Source organism: Hibiscus syriacus, unplaced genomic scaffold (assembly GCF_006381635.1).
Source record: "Hibiscus syriacus cultivar Baekdansim isolate YM2019G1 unplaced genomic scaffold, ASM638163v2 tig00003551_pilon, whole genome shotgun sequence".
Taxonomy (NCBI): Eukaryota; Viridiplantae; Streptophyta; class Magnoliopsida; order Malvales; family Malvaceae; genus Hibiscus; species Hibiscus syriacus.
This window is the reverse complement of record NW_024061978.1, coordinates 78,823-88,064: the sequence shown is the minus strand read 5'-3', so window position 1 is coordinate 88,064 and position 9,242 is coordinate 78,823. Positions and strand designations below refer to the sequence as shown.

The following is a 9,242-nucleotide window of genomic DNA, read 5'->3' as shown; positions in this document are numbered from 1 at the left end:
GTTTAAGAGCATAATTAAAGAAATTTACTATAAAATAAATAAAAACTATAATAATCTTCAAAAGCTAGAAACAATATGTTTACATTAACTATGTTATCTATTTACAAATATTAATAAAATTTAATAAAATTTGAAATACGTATTTCAAGTTAATATAATAGTATATAACACAGGTCGTATTTACCTAAATCGTTTCATTGAATGTCGTACCATCTGTTCCAATTCCCGCCACGTAATATTTTAATAATTTATTATTTTATAAAATTATTAAATATGTTTTGAGAAAATATCATAGATCTCTGTATTTTAAAAAAACTTGGTCAATAAATTTAAAGTGATCTTTTGACCAACATTTTTTTATCGTTGACCGTTACGGTACTGATTTGACGTTCGTGGTGCTAACATGGCAATCTACAGTGCTGACATAATAATTTATAGTAACAGATTAACGTGGTGGATGAAATGACAAATTAAATTGATAACTCAAATATGACATATTGATTGTCACATCAACATCACGAATTGACACGCTAGTACTATAATGTCAGCGACGAAAAACGTTAGTCAAATGATCACATTATATTTATTTTCTAAATTGAAGGGTCACATTGAGAGAAACAATAAATACTAGGGGCACATTGGCTTTTTTCAAAAGTACAGGACCTTTAATGCTTTTTTGCCTTTTTTAATTAATCAGAACCAAACACTATTTAACGATTCCGAAAAGATAGTACATTAACTAATTTATTTCGCGAAATTTGTTTTACAAAAGAGAAATCACAGATTTCATTGAGGAAGAAAAGCAAAAACAAGCATTGTGGAAATGGAGGAAGATAAGTCAATGACTCAGCAGCAGCAGCAATTTCTCTTACAGAAACAGAAACAGCAACAGCAACAGCAGCAAATGCTTCTCTTACAACAGCTTCAGAAACAGGCCCAACATCATCAACAACAACAACAGGCGATTTCTCGGTTCCCTTCCAACATTGATGCCCATTTACGTACGATCCGGTGTTCTTCCCAATCGTCCTATTAACATCCACCAAAACCCTAATTCTGCCCCAATCCTAACCCTAATTCCGCCCCTAGTTCGCAAACAGCCACCGCAGCAACCTCCACAATCACATCCACCGCAGCAGCAGCAGCAACACAACAACGCTGCAGCAGCAGAAGCAGATCCGACCTTTGAACCAAGCGGAACTCCAGATGGCTTATCAGGATGCCTTGCGTGTTTGTCACCCTGATTTCAAACGACCTTTTTCTTCCCTGAAGATGCATGTGAGAGTTGTCTGGAGATTCTCTGAACTTTTGAGAAATGAATTCTGGGTTTGTTGCCGATTCTTTTGTTCTTTATGTGCTGGTTGGTATGGAAATGAAAAAAATGATAATGTTTGGAATGGGGGAAAATAGATACTTGTTGCTTCGTTAGTTTGTTTAAGTAAAGGTGAAAAGCCCGGCGCTAAAAATAATGATGAAAATATGTGATTTTTGAATACATGATCTGTCTACCATATTATTGAAATTTCGCTTGCATTTGTGGCATTTGTAAAAATATCTATAGGGGCTTATTTGCTATTTTCTAGTTGAAGTTTGTGCGAATTTGAGCAGTTTTATAGTGTAATCATTGCATATTGTCATTTCTGCTAGAGAATTAGGGTTTGAATGCCATTACTTTCGGTGGTACAGTGGACTAGAATTATAAGGCCATCAATAAGATTTGGAACAAGTTATGTTGGATATTGGGGTGCTTTCTCACATGGTGAAATATTGTTGTAAATGAGATTTTCAGAAACTATGCGGTGGATAATGCTGGTTTGTTTCCTGTAGTCACGTTTTTTAAACCTAATTAGTCTGAGGTTGATGGCATATATGTAGAAGAGTACAATATTTTGCATGTATGCATTAATTAATTGAAATTTATATGCATAAGACAGAAAATTTGTTGATGCGTTGTGACACATGGCAAATTGTTGGCAAGAATTGTGGGATTTATATACATGTGTATGACAAGTACTTAGTAAATTAACTTTTGCATGGTTTCCTAGAAAATAGGAGACAGAATCGGTTAGAACCTTATTCTAGATGTTTATGTTTGGAAATATATTCCGTTTTTAGAAATCCGTTCCATTACGGTTTCTTCTTGGTTTGCTTTATCATCTATCTCATGGGAAGAAGTGAAACAAATAAATAAATGAAAACCAGTAACATTCAAAGTTACTTGAAATTATATTCTTAAAACTGCGTCTTCCTGATTGCATTGAGCTCAGCTGCATCTATTAGTTGTGTCGGTTATTGGAAATAGTCTTTGTTTTAGTTTATTGATATAGAGGCGGTATGAACTGAAGACAATAGCTATTGTTGAATCGCATTTGAGGACAGGATTACAGTACAAATGTATGACACACTGACCTAGCTCTTAAACTCCGACCTTTGGATGGTATTGGTTCTATGCTTTTAAGTATCTATGTTTTGGGTATTCCTTTTTCATTTCATAAGGTATATGGTCAAGATTGAGGGTATTTTACAAACTGTAGTTGGAAGAAAGGGAACATAGTTAAGGATAAGAAGGCAAGATTTGTTTGCTTGTCACTTGAATCACTTCATCCTATGGAGGATAATAGACCTGGCAGTGTAGTTTGTTGTCATTATCACGTGTAAGGTATTTTTTTATCTGTGTAAATTGAGATTTTAGTAATTCATATCAAATAGATCTTGGAATATTTGTGTAATTTATTGCCAGGTATTGATAAAGTAGTGGTAATTTGAGCTCTCTTTGTACTTGAAGAATTTGCATTACAACAGTTGTGATTAAATGGTTTCTTGCTTTATGTTTTTCAAAGTGTATTTCATGAAAATGTGCAGGTTACTACCTTACCATGTTGTAGCAGATTATGAGGCAGAGGGATGACAGATTCTCGATTCTGACCCAACTGGCCAGATGCCATCTCGCTCCCAACAGTGGGATCGCAACATTGCTGCCAAAGTTGCAGAGTTCACAGCCACATTCGAGAAACAGGCACTTGCCTTCAACATAATATCTCGCAAACGAGCCGCAGGGGAATTCCGATCCGAGGAAAGGTTGATGGTTGAGCAGGCTCTTCTGCAGGAAGAGAAGAGAGCCATGCTCGAGTTGAGATCAGAAATAGAATCTAGGGAGAAGGCTGGTCGGGAGGCTAACGAGGCTAAGATGCGAATGGCAGCAATGGTGCAGGCAGAGCAAGCTCGAGCAGAATCCCAAGCCCATGCTGAAATACTGGTCCGAGGTCCTATAAGGGCAAATGCACTCGGATCTCAGGGAGGCAACCTTCCAATGAGTCATGACATTGGGAGCAGGCACAGGTGTAAGTCCTGATGAGATGATGAATGGGTGGGGGAACAATGCACAGAGGGACGAAAAGGAGCCATCTGAAGATTTCTTAAATGACGAAGAGACCGACAATGGAGAGCAGAATGAATGTGAAGTGGGGAGTTTGACTTGACAGTAGATGAGTCATGAATGGTGGTGATTATTGGCATTTGATGTCTGCGTTTCCATCTTTTTTTTTTTCGTTTAACTTAATTTGTGAAAGAAAACTAGTAAAAGCTTATGTAACATTTTCATTACCTTGTGTCAGATTGTATTTATGTTGTCTTAGCAAGCAAAAGCAAGTATTGAGTTCCTGATGAGCGCTTGAGACTCCATTTATCCTTTTAAACCATCTTGGTTAGTGAATACCCCTATATGTTATTGTTTTTTCAATGAAATTGTCTTATCCTTCTAAAAAGGAAAGATAATTTTTCTATTTGTCAACATTATAATTAATTTTATGTTAGAGTTGATGCTTATTTTTTTTTATCACCAATTATAGTATTTAATTGTATTAGCAAATACATTTCGATTGGTCATATTGTTCAATTTTGTTCTCTCATATTTTTTATGTACGAGTCCTAACCCATTTGGAGTACTGTCTTTTTTATGTAGGATCATATTTAGAATTTATAAAAAAAATACTTTTAGTTTTTAAAGTTATTTGAATGAAGCTTTTAAATTACTTTTTATATTATCTTATTTTTATTATTTAATGGTTAATATATGCTCATTGTTGATTTTAAGAAAAATGACGAATCAAATCAATAAACATGTGTTATTTTAATTGCTTTAGATTTTTTAGAATATAATTTTATTATATAATTTACCAAAAAGAGGTCTGACAAAACTTGATTTCTAGTTTGTATAGGAAATAAGGCACACGCTAAGCAAGAGAAAGGTAAATACCAAACCAATATAATGGTGCCTACTGCTTCGTTTTTCCCCTTTCTTTCTCTCCCATACATACAGATGCACAAGCAAAGGAACATATCATCCAACATCTAACTTAAACCCGACACAAGAAAGGAGAAAAAAGGAGAGACATTTCCTTAACCTCAAATCGAATAAAGAAACAGGGAAAAACAGGCAAGAATGCACAAATCTTGAACGTATCTACAAAATGTTGGGGAGCTGAGAATCCAGTCTCTGCTGCAACTCATCTCATGGAAAGCTCCATTTTCTGCTCCTTGTAACTCTGCAACAAAAATTCTTTTCCTTCTATTACCTCTTTCAACTCTCCTACTTCTCTCTTCAGCATCTCGATTCTCTCCCCATCTCCCCTTCCCTTCTCAGGGGAGCCTGAGTTGCTTTCCACATCAAGATACCCATTGGCATGTCCATTTCTTGTGTCAGACGGCCAAGCTGTATCGGTTGATGTTTTCTTATTCGTGCCGACGTGTCCTACACAGTGATCTGCAATTACCTTCCTCACCTTTGGATTTCTCTCGGAGTCGAACAAGTCTTTGTGCTGCGTCCAGCTGCGATTGTAAGTCAGTTGAGTGTGCCACTTGATCATTCACTGAATTCTGCAGCTCCATAATCTGATCCTGCATCTCCAAAATCATATCATCTCTTCTTTTCAACTGTTGCCTTAGTTTTCTGTATCACTTCCCGTTTGCTAAATATGTCAGAGCCTGATTCTGAGACACATGGTGAGTCAGAGCAGTTAGAATGGTGGAATGGCTTCGGAGGTAACTCAAGACGATCCGGAGATGATGCCCACATACACCATTATCCTTGTTGAACTCAACGTGGGAACTGTCACTAGAGGGAGAGCAACTTCAGATTCGGGCAACATCTGACCGTTGGATGGGTGCTTCTCACCCATGTTTTCAACTCCTGTACATGAATCTATGAAGCATTAGAGAGTACATGAACCTATGATTAGCCAAAGTAAGAATGGCAAGGAACAGACCTGCCTCCCAATATGAAGTGGATCATGAGGGCAGAGAGAAATACAAACACAAAGAAAAGAGATTTCGGGAAAGAAACCAAACTAGAGGATTCATACAATTCTATTCCTTCACTTTTATCATCCAACTCGAAAGACCACAACAGAATCTTTGAAAGGTGAAAAATAAAAGGCTTTGGACATCTCAAACAGTAACATAGCTGCATCACACCTGACATGCAATTGAAACAACCATCATCTTCTTCAGAAAGAATACATGTTTGAATGTAAGCGGCAACCTGTGATCTCCTTCTGTCAGAAGCTCCATTCCCTGTAATAAACTCCAAATTATAACACTTATCTATTCAATACAAATTATTGGAGCAACAGATATATATATATATACCTTTCAAGCTGGCAGTAACAGTATCTTGTTGCTTTGAGTCAAGTGCCTGCTTCAGCTTGTAACCAAGTCGGACTGATAAGGTACTTAGCAAAGCACCACCAGCAATGAGAATCCAATGTGTCCCCTCACCCTTATTTTTCCTTGAAATCTGGCCCCTACCTACCGGACTGTTTCTTGTATTCATTTTAAGAGCAAGTAGGGGTCAGACGGGAAAACTCTGAATCACCCAAATATGGCCTACAGTCAGAGTGAACAACATGTAATTACTGTTCATGTAAAGCAAAAGTTAAATGAAATAGCATCAAGAGAACAGTAAGTTCTACAAAGTTTCATATGAAACAAAAGTGGTCTGAGACTTGAATTTTTATTTTTATTAGATCCATTAGATGCCTAAAGATAAAGAATCAATTCCCAATCTCCTGACGTCTTGCAGACCTTCTAAACGGAATAGATTTTTATTTTTATTTTCTATAGATGGTTCCACAGGAAAAAGTGTCCAAGGCTCTTAATGGATAAGTTTTTGTCAGAGGAAATTGAGTCAAAGTAATACACTCCAAGATCAAAACCTTTTGAATAACAGAGCCACAAAATCCTCTCCATGCTATGCTTTATGAAACAAGTTTAGATAACAAAAAAAATCAATGAAGCTATTCAACTTCCAACAGAGCAGGTTAGTCTATCTAAGTGAAATATCATACATAAATTAGAATGTTAAAAATGAAGCAAACATCAATATTCCAAGCATTAAGAAAAACAGATGAACCAGGAGCTTAAGACCAACAAAATCAAAATCCTAAAAAAATGCACATGAAAAGTACCAATCCATGAATCATACGAAAGCAGACATAAGAAAATCAACACTAATTTCATATTAACCTGAACTTAAAAATACAACATTATTGTTCTACAAACTCTTCTTTTACACAACATAAACATCAAAGATAAATTAAAATCAGCAAACATGTGAGGTTAAGTTACAATCAAATGCCTAAATGCTACAATAAAGCAGAAATAGCATTCAAATTCTTCACGGACAAGGCATACTTGTCTAAATTAGCTTCAATATCCACACATTGAAATCTATATACTACCACTGACTAATCCAGACCTCAAGTTCTAATATCCCGCTCTATCCATTATCTACAACGGTGCTCACATTTCTCTCAACACCTGCAAGTAGGATACATAAAAAACATAAACATTGTTAAAAATCTACAGTCCTATACGTTTCTAATAAAACTTCTCAACAATTTTAAATCAACCCCCACCCAAAAATAATAAGATAAATTTTAACCTTTCCTCTTTCATTCTTCTCCTTATCTGGATTATTAATTCATGAAAAAAAAGCTTAGAAATCAAACAAATAAAACTCACATTAACATAAACAAAGCCAAACTTGATCATCTTAATCAACAAAAAATAAATATATCGACCAAAAAAACAAAGGGGAGAAGAAATCAAAGAGCGGCAAAGCCGAACCTCATCCAACAAAAATTAGGGTTTAATTTGACAGGGTTTCTCAGGAAACTCCGTCAATGGCGTCGTTTTCGAAAGTGCTTGCTTCCCTCACTGTCACTGTACACTCCCTCCCTCCCTCCCTCTCTAGAAATGGCAAATAGCAGATGGTTTTTCAAATGGCGGCTTTTGTTTTAGCCTTCGGCTGGTAAATAATTTTCTTTCCTTTTTTTTCTCTCTCCTTTTTTCTTTTAATTAAAAATTGAATTTTTTTAAATATGTATAAAATCCGGAGGGTTTTACGCTTCGTAATGCACACGTCGGCTTCTGCCTTCAATTTTCCGTTTTTTTTCTGTTTAAGTTTGTTGGGCTTGGATAATGATCTTTTTGTTTCTTTTAAAATCTTAATTTTCCCAAAATTTCGCTCATATAATATATATTTACAATATTTTAATTATTTCTAGATCAATTCATTTAGTAATTTTAGTTATTAAAAATATTATTTTTGAAATTTTAAATTTTAATATTTATATTTATAGAGTGTGTACATTATTAATGATTATAAAGTATTACCTTATAATTAATTCATAATATTAAAAAGATATTATTTTTATTTTCGAATATTTGATTCGTTGTTTAAAGTGGACGTGGATATTAATAAAAAAGCCCATAATTGCTTTCATATTTTTAATTGTGTCTTTAAATTATTTTCGGTAATTTAAGTAATAATATTTTAATTTAAATAAGTATCCAATCAATTGTATTCATCTAGGATATTTTGCAACGTATTCATACATGGTAATATTTGTCCATCATATCAAATAAGTTATTGTTTAAGTGAGATAACGTATTAATTTTTTTAATAAAATTAAGGTTCAAATTCAAACATAGTAAACAAAATTAAGAGCATAGTTTTATAAATTAATAGATTAATAAAACATATATCGATAATTAATAAAATTATTAGAATGTGAACTTTGGACCCGAAATGAAAATTATGTATAAAAACACAATATGAGTATAGTTCACTCGTACTTTTTTAGAAAAAAAATATCAATATGTGATTTTAAAATTTTACAAATGGTATTAGTTGATTGATATATTATTGTTTTATCGTGATTTTTTAAGGGTAAATTACATGTTAGTATCTAAACTATTATTTATTTTGTTTTGATACCTAGACTTATTTTGTTTCAAAAACATATTTAACGTTAAGTTTAGATTTATTATAGTAACGTGCTAGTAAAAATATAACTGTATGTATCGTTTTTATGGGTAAATCACATCATTCATCATTCAACTTTCAAATTGTTTCTGTTTTACTCACTCTAATTTATTTTATTAATATTTTTACGATATGTTTTTTTTTATTATTATTTTATTAGTATATTAAAAGACGTCAGGTCATAAAATTTGTATCTGTGTATCATTAGATTTATGTCTCTTCATGTTTTATTTTTTTTTTTGCAAAAAATTTACCGCAAGTAAATCAATTTCGCAACTCTAAAAAATGATTATCTCAAAATACTATTGACTTTGCTTTTAATGATGGTTGGATACACAAAACTTGAAACTTGAAAACTCATCAATAGTGAATGACAGTGGATGACTTGAAAGTAATTACGGAATAAAATATTTTATACTTATTTTGAATAAAAAAATCAATTAAGATAAAAAACTTTTCAATTAAGATAAAAAAAACTTTAAACAAAACAAATAATTTTTTTATTTTTTAACAGAATAAAAACAGATAATTTATTAAGAAAGAAAAATACCTAACTTTGCAATGAGAGATTACAATTAAATTTATAAATTAAACATAATCATATAGCCATTAATACGAAAAATTAACTATTTAATATAAATAAAGACCATACAAGAAAAGAAAAAAAAGTAAAAAAATATATATTAAAACAGAACACAAATAGATGCGAAAATATCACATTATATACCAAAAGATAAAATTTAACTATCGAAAGACGACCGATAAATGTAAATAAATTGAGTATAAAGAAAAAAACTACATACCAGTGAATATGGGCTAACAGCGTGGGCCTAGTCCGATTCAAGTTCAGAAAAAAGCTTCAATTATTGCTATTATTTCTTCTTGTGGGAGGTGGACCTTTTTCTTTTCTTATCGT

General features: G+C 33.1%; 2 pseudogenes; one reads left to right on the top strand and one right to left on the bottom strand.

Annotated features, from left to right (window-relative positions):
* Nucleotides 1-756: 756 nt before the first annotated feature.
* On the top strand, nucleotides 757-3,479 carry LOC120179174 (annotated as a pseudogene).
* A 769-nt stretch (nucleotides 3,480-4,248) lies between these two features.
* On the bottom strand, nucleotides 4,249-5,362 carry LOC120179225 (annotated as a pseudogene).
* Between the last annotated feature and the right edge of the window lie 3,880 nt (nucleotides 5,363-9,242).